Source organism: Sylvia atricapilla, chromosome 9 (genome assembly GCF_009819655.1).
Source record: "Sylvia atricapilla isolate bSylAtr1 chromosome 9, bSylAtr1.pri, whole genome shotgun sequence".
NCBI classification, from domain to species: Eukaryota; Metazoa; Chordata; class Aves; order Passeriformes; family Sylviidae; genus Sylvia; species Sylvia atricapilla.
In genome coordinates this window covers 17,041,234-17,059,196 of record NC_089148.1, presented here as the reverse complement: position 1 = coordinate 17,059,196, position 17,963 = coordinate 17,041,234, and positions in this window count along the sequence as shown.

The window sequence follows — 17,963 nt, the reverse complement described above, 5'->3', positions numbered from 1 at the left end:
TTAAGCACTGCAAATCTAAATGTAGGAATAAGCACATAAATAATTCCTGCTGATTGCAGCAGAAGTGCCCATCTAGGGAAGGCAAATGGATTCTACCTTATGTCAGCTTTTCAAATCAGTGGTGAGAAGCTTTGCTTATACCAGTTCCAATAATAAACCACCTTTACACTGAGTTCAGCCCCCAGGAATTTCCTCCAAACCACACAATGGAAAGTTTTATATCTCCTTTATGTCCATGCAAGTCCCCTGATGTCTTGCAGAGGTAAAGATGTAAATGTCCCTGAATAATTGAATTTGTTTTGAATAGAAAGTAAAGTCAGCATATGAAAGAAGGCATATGTGGCCAAGACTGCTCAGTGCATCCCACATTCTACTCTAGTCTCCCTCTTCCTAAGATACTTAGGCTGTGAAAAAGGTACAGACCTGAGTCTACAATAAATCATTTCATGATGGTATTTCATGTTTTTGCAGCCTTTTCAATATGACCCTTTAAGATTTTTTGCACTGTTATAATAATAATATATAAAACATTATAAATGTTCCACCAGAGCCATGCATGCATGCTGTAATTAAACAATAGCCTTTGAAAATATTCTATGGTTTGCACCTCACAAGAAAGGATAATAAATATCTAAGTGGATGAAGTGAACACCAAACAGAAGCTGCATTAATTTTTAAATTTTTTTGCATCAAACAGAGCTTCAACACTAATGTGAAAGCAATAGGAGGAGAAGGGAATGAATTATTTCCATCTTCCAGAAATGCTTAATTTCTTGGATTTCAGTCTGGGGACCCTTTATAACTCATATTTTTAAACAAAAAACATAGAGAACTTGAGCATCCTCTCAAACTTGAGTGAAATTCTGGTACCATTAAAACGTCACTACATTATTGGCCACTCCATTATAAAGTCCAGAGTTTAACCCAAGTATTTTATTCTTAAACCACCTTAAGATTTTTTTTAAACCTGATGTTGTAAAAATAACAATATAACAATAATCAAAGATGACTAATTTCAGGTCACTTTGCTTTTCCTACCAATCTATGTGAATTTTCACAAGCATGTGTGTGGGGAAGGAGTTCATGGAAGTTATTAAAAAAATTATGCCAAGGTTCAGCAGAAAAACCCTGCTATTAAAATTAGGAATCCTATCTACGTATCAATGCTGAAACTTTCAGGTTTTCCCATATCCTGACTACCTACAGTAGCTCATGAACACTGTGGCAGAGTTTTCCCTCTGCTCCTTTTTCCCTAGCTGAACCTTGGGGCTGTGATTTTTCCCAGAAGTGACGTGTGGACACTAATTTCCTGCATAGGTGCCACATTCTCTTTCCCCAGTGCACCAGAACTTTTTCTGCTGTCAGTTGTGGCCCTTTGGCTTTGAAGAGATGTGCTGAGTGCCTGGACATAGATGTGGTTAAGCAAACAATATGCCATGTTTGGTTCTATAGGTCTCTCACGAGAAGTTAAGATTTCTTTTTAAGTGAAATTATATTAATACATGTATGTATTTTGAAAACATGAGTTAAATATTTTTAGAAGCCTTATTTTTAATATTTCATCCTTTCAAAAGAAAATGGTACTATTACACTACCAAACAGAATTAAAAAATAATACTGGCAATAATGAGGTAGTACATGAGTAAATACAGCAATAACACAAGTACTTACTTTTTGTGTGGAATATAGTCAGATAAATTACTGGTTTTGTGCTCAGAAACACATATCTTCCAAATAATTTCTTTATCTAAATTCTTCATAATTACATTTAATGATTCTATTCTTTTATAACAGTGCAGGATTTAAATAATAAAAGAATACTAATAGACTGTAATTATTGTAATCTATCTGTAGATATTAAAAAACATTTTTGAGAGAAAAGAATGCTTTAGTTACTGGTAATACAGCGTTACTGCTGAGCACCATTCATATGCCTCTTCCCTAATTAGGATTATACTGTTCAAGAGTTTCTTCTAAACTTCGGCAGCTGAAGATTTAGGATGAGAGTAATGTGCACACAAAAGTGCAGTATAAACTCTAGTGCTGCACATTCCACATGCTTGATCTTGGGCTCTGTTTAGCCAGCTTTGAGATTCTGAGGTACAAAAGAACAAAAGATTTAAAGCACACTAGAAAGCAAAACTTTACTTGGCATGTCTAACTATACATACCAGTTTTACAGCTTATCACAGCTGGTACTCCTGACCTGACTTCAGGCATTAGAAATCAAGAACAGCCATCATCTCACCTTTATCATGCAAGCCCATAGAGATATTTTGATGTTACCTTTCAAATCACATCGAACCAAAAAATAATAAATGTCAGTGTGTCCCATCTTTTCCCTAACCCTAACACTAAAACTTAACCCTTAACCCTAAAACCTAAAACACTAACCCTAACCTGAAACCTAAACCTAACTCTCTAACCCCAAACCCTAAAACTAAACCCGACCCTAACTCTGAACCCTAACTGTAACCTTTAACCTAAGCCTAACACTAAACTCTAACCCTAACCCTAACCCTCTAACCCTAACCTGAACACATAACCCTAGCTGCAAACCTAACCCTAAGCCTAACCCTAAACCTTAACCCTAACAGTAATCCTAACCCTAAAAAACCCAAAATGCTAACAATTACACTAATATTAACCCTAAACCTAACACTAAATCCTAATGCTTACCCGAACCCTGACCCTAACAAACCATAAATACGAACCCTAACCCCAACCCGAACACCTAACCATAACCATAACCTTAACCTAAATCCTAATCCAGACCCAAACTCTAACCTGAATCACTGACGTTAACACTAACCCTATATCCTAACCCAAAGCCAAACCCTAACCTTATACCTTAACCCTAATCCTAACCCTTAACCCTAACCGTAAACCAAATCCTAAACCTTAACCCTAACTCTAATCCCCAACCCTAACTCTAATCCCCAACCCTAACGCTAACTCAAACCCTAATCTCCAGCCCTAAACCTAACCCTAACCCTGACCCTAACCATAACCCTAACCCCTAACCCCTACACCCTAACCCTAATCCTACTTAACCCCTAAACTCTAACCCCAAACTCTAACACTAACCCCTAATCCTGACCCTAACCATAAACCGTAACCCTAATTTAAAATTTTAAAATTTTTAAAACCCTAACATTTTAAATGCTGAATGTTTTTCTGGTTTTTTTTCAAATCATAACTTGATTTTCTATTCATGCTAAATCCATCCTCTCAACTCCAGTGGTTTTAAACAAATTAAAATTAATGTAAATGCAAATTATACATTACTGATATAAATGTTAACCTAAGAAAAATGTTTTACAGCACATTTCAAAACCAAATTTTATAAGACAATGCCTCAATGACTTTTCAAACCTTTTACCTTGTGAACTGTTTCTTCTATTGGTTGAAGGCTGAAAAAAACAAGTTATACTTTGAACCGTGTTTACTTAAGAAGGTCTGTGGGAAAATTAACTACCAGAGTAGCAAATGGGGCTGCTGATAATGATTGGCGCAGGTTTGTTTGCACCAGAATCAGTCCTCAGAGGTGGTCACTGACACATCACCTATAAACACCAGACAGGCACTAGAACCTATTCTTTAACAAGGGTCTGAATTAACAGCTCACTAAGATTTTTCATCAAAAATTTAGATAACATAAAAATACCAACAATTTCTCCACCCAAAGGGACCTCAGTATGAGGCCTGCATCTATAATTCAAACATTAGAATGTAATCACAAAAAAAGCATATTTTATATGTATTATATATGTAGATAATAGTGTACATTTGATGTATAAAATATAGAGACAAGATAAATAATACATCATAATATGGTACAATCACACCATTCAGAAGTTATGGGCACCTTGGCTTGGTATTTGAATCAGTCTCCAGAGTTGATATTTGCTTGCAATTCACTGTTGCTATTTAATGTTCACTCTAATCTGACCATTTATTATTTGGGAAGCAAATCCAAATTTTTTTTTAATTTAATATTTAAGCCATGCACCTTAAGATCTGTTAATTAACAACTACACTATTTCTTTAATGTCAAGTATTTTAGGCCTTTGCTATCTGAGATAAAAGCCAAAAATCCTGTTAAAATCTGAGACTCTGTAAAAGAACCACCTCCTATAAATAGGAATGTTTCTTTTCTAGAAATTCAAAGCCTAATGACAACAAAACAAAATATTGTTTGGTACAGTCTTATTCTAGACTGGGTGGTATGATGAAAATAGAAGTGGCAATAGAAATAATAGCACATGTGTACAATCATTATTAAGTTAATTTATTACCAGAATTTTCACTGTTCCACATCTGTATAAATAAAGTCTTTCAATTCTTTTTGGTGATTTTTTTTAAAAAATAACAAGTTAATTCTATTTAATTTGCATAAATAAGGAATAAAAACTTAATCTATGCTATAGCAAATTTCATTTTAATAAACATAATGAGGATTAATGTGATTCAATTAGATTCTATCACTTTAACTATCTACCAGTAAGTACAAGCTCTTGACCATTAGTAACTTAGAAATGGAACCAAACGACTCCATCCCTTCAATTTCCCGATGATATCTGTAAGTAGACTCTCAACACAAATGAGAGAGGGTAAAGAATGGCTTCTTCCTAAGCAAACTTGATTTTTCAACCCTCCCCATTCACAGTGCTGTGATCTGAAGCTGAGAAATCAAATTGGTGTTCCAGAAATACTCTACCAACAAAAACATCTTAAATTTTACTAGCTTCTCTTAAAAAAGAAAAAAAAAATATATTCTAAATTTGCTTTTCTCATGATATGTTTCCTCCTTCACACAAACTCTTCATTTGGTACCCTAAGATTCAGGGAACCTGCTGTTACTCCAGCAATTACTGACCTCAGTGCTGTTCATTTCCAGACAAGAAAGCTGCTGAGAAAAAATTTCCTAAAATGGGTGGCATGGGGATTAAAATAAATTATCATGATGGAATTTGTACTCTGCTGTAGATTATCAGTATTGCTAAATGAGCATTAGCATAAAGAGTTGATGTGAAGCCTTTCCACAAAATAATTTAGGCCTGTAATAAATATTCAACACACTGGGCTTTAAAATGGTTCCATCTCAGGGGAACAAGCTGGCTCTTGCTTTAGCATTAATACACCAGTTGGCAGCCATAAAGTGAAAATGATACTTCACTTCAAAAGTTATTTCTTCCTTAGAGAAAAACTGAGCTCCTGAAAGAGAAAAGAGTTGAGAAGAGAGAAGGCACTACAAATCCTACATAGAAGTAACAAGTTCACTAGGTTTTTCTTTCCATTCTTATTGTACTACTATTTTCCAATTTTCATAGTTCCTTTCATCTTAAACCACAACTTTTTCAAAGCTCTCAACTGACTGAGACTCTATGAATTTGCACATAAAGCAGCCTCACTTATCTTTCCAGTTTTATAAAAAACAAAATTTAAAAAAAAATGGTAGTTTAGAAAGAAGGGCATTGTGCTCATGGCAATGCTCATCATTATCTGAAAATAATTAGGAAGTCAAATGGCAATCAATGTGTTTTTATCCATTACATGCCTTCCTCTTCGATGATGTCTGAAAGTGAAACAAGGAAGACAGCTAAGAAATGGAAATGGTAGTAATATCCTTCCTACAAAGGAATCCATTATATTTTTGATCCTCAAAGATCTTCTTTTGTAGAAATCAGTCTTGAAGAAATTTTATAGAAAATAAATTATTGATCAATAATATACTTGTTCAGAAATAATTGAAAACAAAATTACAGAGGATTAGATGATGTGTAGCCAGGTCCTCACATAAATCAGTCTGCTTTAAAGTCCAAAGATATTTTTTGATGTGTATTACATGAAATAGCAAAGTCCATTTTCTTTCTCACAGGTGTTGGTATACCTACACCTGTGACTTCCTGTATGAAGAGACTTTCAAAAGCAAACTAAATTTTTCACATTTAATAAAGACACTCATGAATCACTTCAAGGTAGCTCAAACCACTTCTTCTAAAAATAAATTGTTACAGTTTAGAAAATAATTTAAACTCAAAGGGATGATCAGGAGCATTAGTTCTTGGTGACACAGTCTTCTTTTACAAGGAGGAAAAAATAAATTACAAAGTTGTAGACACTCCTCACATTTACAGTTCGGGATTTTGGGAAAAAATGTAGCTAAGCACTAACTGTTGTTAGCAGCAACCACTGGCCATGGAAAAGATAGGAATGAAGACTACACATCTATGATTTGTCGGGGAAAACTCATCTTAATTAAGAATACAAACACAAACAGAAAAGCTGCTATAACATTCCATGATTGAGGTGTAGCAAATAATCATAAATCATCTGAAGATGCTCATCAAAACAAATTAATATCACTGGTCAAACAACTTCATCTGGCAAGTTGCAGTGTTACACTTGTCTGAGCTATAAGTTAGTGGTGAAATAGAAAGCCTTTCATGACCTCAATCATTATCACCCATCATCTTCCTACTCATGTTCATGAAAACAAAACTGCTTAATACACTTCATTATGAAAGACAGATAAATAAAACTTAGTATTTAACTAGTAAATACAAATTATAAATTTAAAATTTACATGTTTTTTTTAAAGTAGAAGTATTTCACTAATATTGAACAAAACTCTTCATTCGGCAGAGAAGATGAAGATGTTTATTTCTGGAATTAGCAATTCTGCTGCTATGGCTGCAAAGCACCATGAATAGATTTTCTTCACTTTAGCTCATTATTGGCATAAAATAGCTCTCTTTAAGCTGAAAAATAATAATTTAAGAAAAAGATAATGAACAAAATTCACAATTTTGTTGATGACAGAAATGCCAAGTTTCTTGTTTCATTGTTTTGTGTCTTCAACAAATGTGATAACACAGGTCCTTTGAAGAAAAAATATTTCTTGGTTTTCATATGTTACATATTGGGGTCTTCTGGATGAAACAGAAACATGATAAAAAAACAATACAACTTGAATGAGAAAACAGGTATGTCATATATTTGTTTAATAATCTGATTGTCATTGTCTCCAAATAAAAAATAAATCTTCAAACATAGCCTAAAAGGATAAATCCCTGTCTAATAATAATAGCAATAAAAAAATTCCCATATTTTAAACTGCTTTCTTTTAAAATAAAAGACACTGAAAAGTATTTCATTACTTATCTGCAGACGTGGAAAGATCAGAATTAATTTTTACTCTACATTTGTTGTTTTCCATCCTTTATAATTGTTTAGATCTACAAAAAACAAGATTTGCAATCTTCTTCCCCGGGGTAGATCTCTGCAACTATCCAATTAAATCAGTGCAGCATAACTTCAGATTTACATGTAGAATTGTGATCTGGGATATTCATTTTCAAAGAGTTTTCTGCATATCGGTTACCCAAAAATAAAGTGCCCATAGTATTCCTACTGATTTTTGAGAATAATAATAAGGAAATATAGGGGGTTTATCATTTCTCCACTCGATCAGTTTTATGAAGATAACTGGTTGTAAAGGCCTGAGCAAAATTTTGTGAATCTTAACAAAAGTCTGAGTCAATGCAAAAAGACTTTGTATCTCATTCCTTATGTTTTAATACAACACCTAATAGTTGAAAAACTGGTCATAAGAATTTAATTTTAACTTTTACCCTTTCGAAACTTTCTTATACTCCTGACTGAAGTGAAATTGATAACACATCGGTCATGTTGATTTTAAGGTTCTAAGAGCCCCTAAAAATTAGAGATTTAAGCATGTGCTAAATAAATCCATGTGGATATTAGTGATACCATTAAAATGCTATATTCATTATCTAAATGTCATGCTGGACACGGAGACTGTTCAGATAATTGAGTAAGAGATAACTAAGGGATTTTTAATATAATGAATAAGTGGATGTTCTGACCCTGTTATGGATAAATAAGAATTGTTTAAAGATAACTGAATATGTACTTTTAGCTAGGAGTATTGCAAGAATTCAAAAAGTACATTGTTCGCCTTTGCCATTGCGGTTTCACCATTTTATTAATTATCTTTTTTAGAAAATATAAATATAGGTTTTGTAAAATTTATTATTAATCTAGGCAAGAAACTTCAGAAATTATTCGTATTCTGAATTTTGTTATTAGGCATTTACTGCCCCTCTAGTAAAATACTGAGGCATATTAAGTTTAAAATTCATCAGCCATCTACTGTAGTCACTTTCCTGTGTGTCATAGAAATGAACTTCTGAATTGCACTCAGAATATCAATGCTTAAAAGAAAAAAATTGTGCTGTGTCGTTGCTACTGTTACAGCAGGCAAGTCCATACTTGTGATTACTGAAATGATTTACAGATTATTTGGGGTTATGTTTTTAATAGAAATACTATCATCTTAGTGAATAGACTCAAGAAATATATCCCTAGTCTAATATTTAGAGATAGATACAGTGATTGTTACTTTTTGACTCAAGAGAGACATCCAGCTCCCAGCCAGCCATGTATCTCTTGATAGTGGATTTGAAAGGAATTTAGGCACCTGAAGATCCAAACAGGCAGAAGGAGATCAGCAGGTTCAGCCCAGACATCCTTTATTCTTACTGGCCCCATTGCTGTCAGGAGTGCAGCTGTGCCCACTGACACACCCTGACTGCCAGCTGCTCCTGCAGGTGTTCTGAGCAGCCCACAGGACCCCTAACACCTTACACAGCTTCAAAAGACTTGGTCTACTCATGGATTTGTTGAAAAGAACACATTTAAAGATTGAATCCAAATTTGCAGTATATTTGGAGTTCTATGAGATTGTTTTGAGGAGAAAAGACATATGGAACGGTAGGTACTTTAACTTGACCATGAATTGTCTCCAAATAGCAGGTAAAGATGTTACCAATGGCTTTCAGGATAAATTAGGGGAGGGGCTGGTATTATTTTTCTATATTCAGGCTGCTATCAAAGAAAATATATCAAACAGAAACCCATTAAAATTAAAAATGTAAAGCATCAAAAATAATTTCATACGTAAGGGTTCTGTCTATTGGCTGACACTAAACTGACCTCTCCTTTTAAAACAGTAAAATAACTTTTTCTCCACCTAAAGTAATTTAAAGTCGGCTAACTGAAAATTGTATGAAGAACAACTCTGGCAGCCTTCAGATGCAGCTGCTTGGCTCAAACACAGATTCATTACTGAATAAGAAAAATTACTTTTATAACTGGAAATTTGAAGAACACTAAAATTTAAATGTTGAAATTATGCCGTATTTGGTTCCATGTAGTTAAATTAAAAATAAACATAGTTTGGAATTTGGGTTTGAAAACAGCAGTATAAAAATATTTAGATTGAAACTACATTTAAATATTATCATAGCAGGGGCTCGTGATCATGAAATTTGTTGAATTTAAAATACTACTTTATCTGAATGAAAATAATATTTTGTTATGGACCATTCATACTTTAACACACACATTGATTCTTTCAATGGCAGCCATACCCTCAGTTCTTTGACTTTTTATGTGTTTTGATCATATGTTTTTATAGAATTTTCTTTCACTAATTTTGTGTCTCTTTTTCTCTAATATTTATTACTTTGACAACAAATATGTAAAGCAGATATTGTTCATGCTTCTTTATATACTAGTGGGCATTCTCAGATACTGCTCTAAAACATATAATATACAAACTGAAGTAGAAACCAAAGATACTAGTGGGCATTCTCAGATACTGCTCTAAAAAATATAATATACAAACTGAAGTAGAAACCAAAAGAATTAGAGTATTCACCAAGGTTCAAAAACAAAATAATTCAGTGGAACAAGAATTCATTTTGAGGATGAAGTTCATAAATTAAGGATATCAATAAACAGCTTACTGGTACAGAGACACTGCAGGTCGAAATACAGAGAAAACAACATATCAATTGATTTAGTATGTCATTGGTTAATTTTTTAAAAAAATCTATATAAAAATAGTATATTTCATACTATTCTATATATTTTTACAGTTCACAGCCCCCTGATTCTGTTAAGAAATATATGAATTAAATAGGCTCAGTTTTTAGGATATTGAACACACTTTTTTTTTTTTTTTTTTTTTTTTTTTTTTACTTTTTTAAATGTGCCTTTATTAAGCCTGGAAAAATTAAAGCATCCTTTTTTAATTATACATAATAATTTCAAGAATATTAATTTCCTTTTAGGGTATTTAATTGCTATTGAAATTCGAAGTTCATACTCAAAATATAAAATCCTTTAATGTCACAAACTAGTTAGATTCTATCTCAACTAACCTACTGCTCTAGGAATGCTATTTCTAAAATTTATACTGATGCCATGATATGTTAGTACTGGAGGAAAGCAAGGAATAAATATCCTCCTACTAAAAGCCACAGGGCTTGGGACTTTGTTTTACTTTGGATTTGGTTATAGCTGGGTTTTTTGGTTTTGTTTTTTCTTTCGTAATGGGAACAAATGGATTTTCCTTGTAATTGACAAAATTTGGGGAGATATATATTTTTATTTAGGCAGATTTGAATCAGGTTTTGTATTATACATTCAAATCCATATTTTTACTCCAGATTCTCAGTAAACTGGGCAAAGGGGCTTCAGGCAAGAATTCAGAATCTTAGGAGTTAATAGTAAAGAGCTTTATTCTAAGCACCAGGAGAACCAGGTTCTTTTGTAAGTTTCATACTCTATCTTTTTTTGAAAAGAAACAGTTGATTGTCTTCTGTTAACATTAAAGTCATAAGCTAAAGTGGTATCTTTAAAAAAACCCAACTTTTTTTTTTTTTTTTTTTGTTTTTTTTTTTTTTTTTTTTTTTTTTTTTCTTTTCTTTTTTTTTTTTTTTAAATTTTGTGGTGGGGTTGTGCATGTATGAATATATTCTTATCATGTAAATATGGCATTTTTGCTGATGCAGTTTTCCAATCTCGGATTGCCAGACAAGATATCCTTTGGTGAGAAGTTTTTTGACAAGAAATTGTGTGGAAAAGGGAAAGAATGAGAAACCCTTCCATTAGCCCTCCACTCCTGTCCCCACTGAAGGCAGTCAGCATTGTTACAGACACTTTGCAGGCTGTAAACTGAGGATAACCCTTGACCAAGACCAGAAATACAGCAAAAGTCCAGAGAGCCAAACACTGCCTGGAATACAGAACAGAGCCAGGGGTTCTGTCCTGGCTGTCCCCTGGGAGCAGGAGGCCCTTCAGCAGCCCTGGGTTCCTGCCAATGGCTCTCCAGAAGGGCTGGAGCAAATCTGGCTGATCTATGTCTGCTGTTCCCAGCTACAGCATGGAGGTACAGGCAGAGGGGAAGAAACTACACAAAGCTATTTAGCTGATTAGCAATGAGAGCTCAGCAGTTTTTGACAGCTAGCATGTATCTTATCCCGCTAAAACATGTTGTTCTGTAAATCCTCAAACCTAGTTTCTATTATTGTTTTAAAAGGGCTCTTGCTGCCTATGGTAGTTCTAGTGCTGATGGTGACACATTATATGTGACAAATAGTGTAAGGAAGAGTTCAGAAGGGCAGAAACATTGTCTTGTCACAATAACAAAAGGACAATCTTGTGTCTTGAATCAAGAATATCCTCTTTGAGGGGAAACTTATTTTGTGGTAAACACACAGCTCTAAACTGTTATGTAACTGGCATCATTTACTCTATATTTATGGCATTATGAGTTTACTGTATTTGGGTTTGCTCAAATAATTTTACATATCTTGGAGAAATTGTATTTTATATGAAGATTTAATCTAACCACAGCTGCAGCAATATAAATTACACTTAAGACTATGCTGATTGATTATAATCAGTTGTAATCACGTCTTATAATTACATTGCATTCTGGAAGCAAAGGACTTTTAAGCCTACTCAGCACCCTGCTACATAAAGAAGATTAGCTGTTACTTCTGACAATCTGAGCCAACACTGAAATATGCATATAAACACCAAGTTTCATAAATTTATTGTTCAAGAACCAAATTAATTTATTTTTGTGTCGATAAAAGGTAAAATGGAAATAAAAAATCTAAAATTTATTGAAAGCCACACTTCTATAAAATATCCTCATTAAAATATTTATAGTCTATTTAGTTTCAGTATACTAATAAATATAAGGAAAAATCCATTTTCTTGATATCCATCTGATAATTATTTATTGGTATACCACTGTTCAATAATCAGCAGAGTATTACAGGACGCATTGAAGGTATAACATGTAAAAATGGCATCCAAGTACTGTGTATAAATCAGTGTTTCACTGTGACAGTAAATTCAAAAGACTTTATAGGTGTATGTAATATTCCAGTTCCACTCTGGCAGCTTAATAGGTCTGCTTTTCAAAGAAATCAGCTCTCTTATTTCACCCAAGCACAAGGCAGCTAAGGACCTGTACTCATTTGCCCAGTGCAGAGAGCAGGCAGGAGCCACCCACTTGTCTGTGATCCAGTTGCTAGTTCCTCTAGGACCACTTGGAAAAAAGCAAATCCTGTGTGTTTGCTTAATTTAGGGCCTAATGGTTCTGGTTGTCTGTACATTTCCTGCTCCAGTGTGGAGATTTCTGTTGTTCCATAATACTGCTCCTTCTCCCAGGTGTACACAGGCAGAGGTAGCAAGTTTACTTCAGCCTTCAGGGCCCCTCTGTTCCTGCCTTCCCAGAAATCCTGGGAGCTATTCCATTTTCTAACTGTTAGATGGCAATGGCCAGGCCATGAGCAAAACCATAAACACCTGAGTAGTATTTCATTCATTTTCCAGAATAGTTTCATTAGATGTTATTTCATTTCCACTTTGCCTTCAATCATTTCATCTGTCTCTAAGTTGTGCTATAGGTACCCAGTCTATAGGATTACAGTCAGTAACCTAACCTTTGCTCCTGTTGCCCCCTACAGTACTTTTAGATTAGTAAACTTAGAATACTTTAAAGAAGGAAAAAAGTGAGGTCATGTGATAAGAATGCAGACAATTTCATCATTCTTTCAACTTTTTCTTTCAGCAAACGAGTCTTCTTAGCCACCCCAGTTTGTAGCCCCTGCTACAAAGTTGATATCTTTTTCTCTGTATTCAAGACACTGTTTTGAAAATAACTTAATTCTACATTCTATAATATTCTATAATATTCTATAATATTCTATAATTCTATATAAATGAGTAAACATGAGGGCACTGTTATTTCAGTATTCTTGAGATAGAGGATTGTCCCACTGTAGTAGTTTAGCACAGATGTGAAGGATTTTTTGTTTGGTTTGGGGTGTTTTTTTGGTTGTTTTTGTTTGGTTAGTTGTTTGGTTTTCCTCTGAAGAAGTTGTGGCAAGTATTGGCAGCTTGGCTTACGTTGTTTACGTTTCTAGAGAGCCCAGGTTTAAATTAGAGATCTTAAGCGACTCAGCTCTTCTTTTGGCCAGCAAGAGTTAACACTTCATAAATCAGACGCCCAGGTCAGGGCCACCCCCGGCCACCCTCAGAGTGAGGTGAGGGTGGTGAGGGCCAGGCGCGGCCAGGCGTCCAGCAGCTGCTGCCCGCGGGAGAGCGGCACGGGCCGGCGGTGTGAGCGAGGGCCTGGCGGTGTGAGCGAGGGCCCGGCGGAGCGAGGGCCTGGCGGTGTGAGCGAGGGCCCGGCGGTGTGAGGGCCCAGCGGTGTGAGCGAGGGCCCGGCGGTGTGAGCGAGGGCCCGGCGGTGTGAGGGCCCGGCAATGTGAGTGAGGGCCCGGCGGTGTGAGCGAGGGCCCGGCGGTGTGAGGGCCCGGCGGTGTGAGCAAGGGCCCGGCGGTGTGAGGGCCCAGCAATGTGAGCGAGGGCCCGGCGGTGTGAGCGAGGGCCCGGCGGTGTGAGGGCCCGGCAGTGTGAGCGAGGGCCCGGCAGTGTGAGCGAGGGCCCGGGCAGTGTGAGCGAGGGCCCGGGCAGTGTGAGCGAGGGCCCGGCAATGTGAGTGAGGGCCCGGCGGTGTGAGCGAGGGCCCGGCGGTGTGAGGGCCTGGCAATGTGAGCGAGGGCCCGGGCAGTGTGAGCAAGAGCCCGGCGGTGTGAGGACCCGGGCAGTGTGAGCGAGGGCCCGGCAATGTGAGCGAGGGCCCGGCGGTGTGAGGGTCCAGCCAGGCCAGGCCTCCAGAAACTGCTGGCTCGCGAGAGAGTGGCGCGGGCCGGCTGTGTCTCCTCTTCACCCTCAGCTCCCAGCAAGGGAGATAGAAAATGCAGCTCGGCAGTGCTGCCTGTGCATAGGGGCCGCGGTGGCCGTGCCCTTGGCTAGGCTGCCAGTGCCGCTGGCCTGAAGGAAGCAAGAATCTTCTCTGTGGCCTCAGAGATCTGATCCAAGTTTGAGCCTGCTTTGAATCTTGTAACAAGTGATCAGCCAATTTCATTAATAAGCCATTCTATTGAGAAATATTGCCAAATAGTATTTCATAAAAGCCACAAGCGAAGGCCAGCACGGAGCCCGGGATCGGTACTGGGTGAACCTTAGACGCAGCCTCTATCATGCCATCTCTCTCCCCATTCACAAAGTACGCTTTTGCAAGGGCCGGTTTTTATACAGTTTTTCTGGCCAGAAAGAAGGTTGCCTCATCCTTTTGTCCACTCAGTCACTGTTCCATATTCATATTTCTTTCTCTCTGGCTGCCTGTCCGATAAATAGCTTTCTGGGCAGGTCTGGATGCCTGATTACATTTACGGGAATCTGGTATTGGGGTGCGCACCCAGGCCAATGTAGATAAGATTTCCATCAGGTGTTGATCACCGAGTCTTTGGTAATCCCATCTTCAGAGGAGACCCATCTCCTGGTGGAGACACCCTTCCTTCTATTGCAAATGCGCTGCTTCCCCTGTTCCGAGCAGAGGCTGCAGTTTCCCAATCGACTTTTATTTGTTAGGTTCAAAATGATTTTATGCCATATATTTCTATAAAATGCAAATTAATTCTCTAAAAATCACCACAAATCTAGCCAAAGTTTAAAAGGGCAGAGTCATCAGTGTCCCTGAGCATGCTTCCCGCCCCCATCACCTGCTCAGCCTTGAAGTCCCACATCAGAAGTCAGCTAAAGAAAAGAAAAAGACTCTAAGCAAAAACATAAAAACATTAACCCTTTCCCTCCTCCATAGAAGACAGAGTAATTTAAAACATATAGAGACATCATAAAGTCAGTGAAAGAACTGATAAAACTAGTAGAAAAAAGAATGGAAGAAGTAGACATTTTTGACTAGGCATAGAAACCATAGAAAAATAGAGTACTTCTCATAATGCTGCTTAAGAGAATGCAGGTTCTAACAAAAGGTTGTGTGTAATAATATAATTGAGATTTAATTAAGAATTTTAAATAAAGTAAGCCCCCTGGCTCCTGGAGTAAAATAAGAAAGTCTCAAGTTTTGAGACGAATATGATTCTAAAAAAATAGTGATTCTGAAGCCCTGGCTCTTCAGCTAAAGAAAAGTCTCTACTTCTTTTAAGACAAAGACGATTTTAAAGATAAAAGACGAAAATCCTAGTTTTATACTAGAAAAAGCATTCTTACAACAGTACCCTAAAATATGCTGAAGCCCATAAGCAGCTTTAAAAACTGTTAAATAAATAAAACTGCACAAATCTGCAGAAGTCCAAGTGGTTGCAGATTTGTGACATTGAGAGCCACTAGACCTTTTCTTGTAGCATGTATCTCCATAAAATTCTAAAGATACTTCTCTCCCAAAGTAATGCAAGACTTTAAGTAGTTGCAACTGAGTAAAAATCAGTTTTCTCTCTACATTGTATAAAAAAATAGACAGTTTGTAGTAAAAAAAAAGTGTTTAAAAGTTTCATTTTCCTTTCTTTTCTTTCTCCTTAGTGTATGTTGATAAACTATCTGTTTACCTTTAAGTTACCTGTTTTGCCTTTTTCTCCCAAATCCTATCTCCCAGAGATTAAAAAAAGCAAACTTTCCAACCACTACACTAAATTTGGCAAAACAGAACTCAGCAAAAGTAAAACCACTACTATTTGGATAGAATAATGCAATAGGAATTGAAAAATATTAACATAAACAGAATAATATAGATAAAATTATATTCATTTGGGTAGTATCTGAATTGATAGATGGATGCCCAGCAGGTTCCTCCACTGCCTGGAATCTTGTCCAAGTGAAATTCCCACTGCAGATGTTCTCTGGCCTGGTGTGCTGTGTCCAAACATTATGTTCCCAGTATAATCTGAACATGAAGATGATGGTGATATATATCTCAAAGGTCTATTTTGGTATCAAAATACAGACCTGAAATCCTAGAAATACCCTTTTCAATCAATTATCCAAAACCTCAGTAAATTGCAGCCTTGTCTCCTTTTTTTTTTTTTTATCTTTGATTTCTATCCTTGTCTTTTACTTAGGAATCATATCTTGGCACCCTCTAGGCAACAAAAATACGGTGCAAAAACTGTAATTTCTCTATCCTTTTGTCATTTAGATATAATTTTAAAGAAGGCTTTTCTTTTAAAATTATGACTACTATTTGCCTTGATCCACATTGTGTGCAATCTAAGTTAAACAATTCAAGCAGTGTCCTATTCTCGCACCTATGCAGTGCTTAAGTTCCTTTCATTTGTCTGGATACATGTTGTTTATATATCACATGCAGTTTTACTTGAGGCATATTTTTATAGTTTCAGTGTAATTGTCCTTCTCAGTACATGTCCCTGCAAAGTTTACTACTGTATCTCGGTCTGTGATGTGAAACTCTCCTTGACATTATAGAGAGTGTCTTAATCTTTATTGTTTTTGTAAAGAACATTTGAATATACATTTCATATTTAATCAACTGTCTTTGTTATTCAAATCACTTATGCAAATCAGTTGTTTGACAGACTCTGTGATCTAAGTTGCTTAAATTGTACAGCATGTATGTAGTGGGTTAGCAGTTTCAGGAGCTGCCAGTACACTGCTCGACATGCTGAGAACACCAGTAATTACAGTCCCTGGTGCTTTGCTTTCCTAAATCATGGCTGTGCAGAATGCTCTTCAGTTGGATCTGATGGCGACAAGTCATGATGATGAAAACAAGAGTCAAGAATTAGAAAACAGTATTTACAGGATACAGCCTAGAGAAGAGAAAGCCCTGGAGGGAGAGAAAATGTATATGAATGAGAAATAATTGAAGATCATATGAGAGACCTGGGACCAACTAGGTTTTCAGAGCCAAAAAAGACTATTAAACACAGAAGGCCAAATTTTATATTAAGTTTTATCTTTATTTAGGGTTTATATCGGTACAGCTAAGAGATAGAGATATTTTTTTTTCTTTTTAATTGATGAGGATCTGGTAGAAGGAAAGGCTCAAGCAGGATTCTGGTAGAGGAACTTCAGATTAGGCATCAGTAAAGGAAAAGACAACTTTACAGAGAACATCCTCTACCCAGGTTCCTACAGCTGAATAAACTTTCAAAATACTGCAAACCACACTACTCAAAATATGAATACTGAAAATACTGAATATGTGAATGTGCATCCGGGTAGATTCACATTAGTTGTGGCTTCAGTTGTTGTATTTTTAAGATGAATGATGGCACATTTAGAAGACACTTTAACATGCTCAATATCATAAATTATTATGTCTAAAGAGGAGGTGGCATTTTTAACAATATGAGCCATAAACTGCTATAAAACTAGTTGAGCAGCATGATACCGGAATGGGCTCAAGTCCATCTGGATGAGACCCAGCATTACGAAAACAAACTGACCAAGCAGTAAGAAATAAGTTCCTAAGGAAATGAAATGAGACTATGCTCCTCATTAAGCTAATAACAACAACAACAAAAAAGTCTTTCTGCCTGGAAGAAATGTGGATTCCAGTTGGAGCAATCCATAAATTAGGTTTTGTAATTCTTTTTGTGACTTCAATCCACATTGTTCTCTTTAATACAGAAATAAATAGCATCTAATAAGGCCATCTTGCAAACATCAGTACTATCTGGCTCCAAGCTAGAATGATTCACTCAGAGAAGATGATTTAAATTAATGTATTTGTTATAGAGATTTTGTGT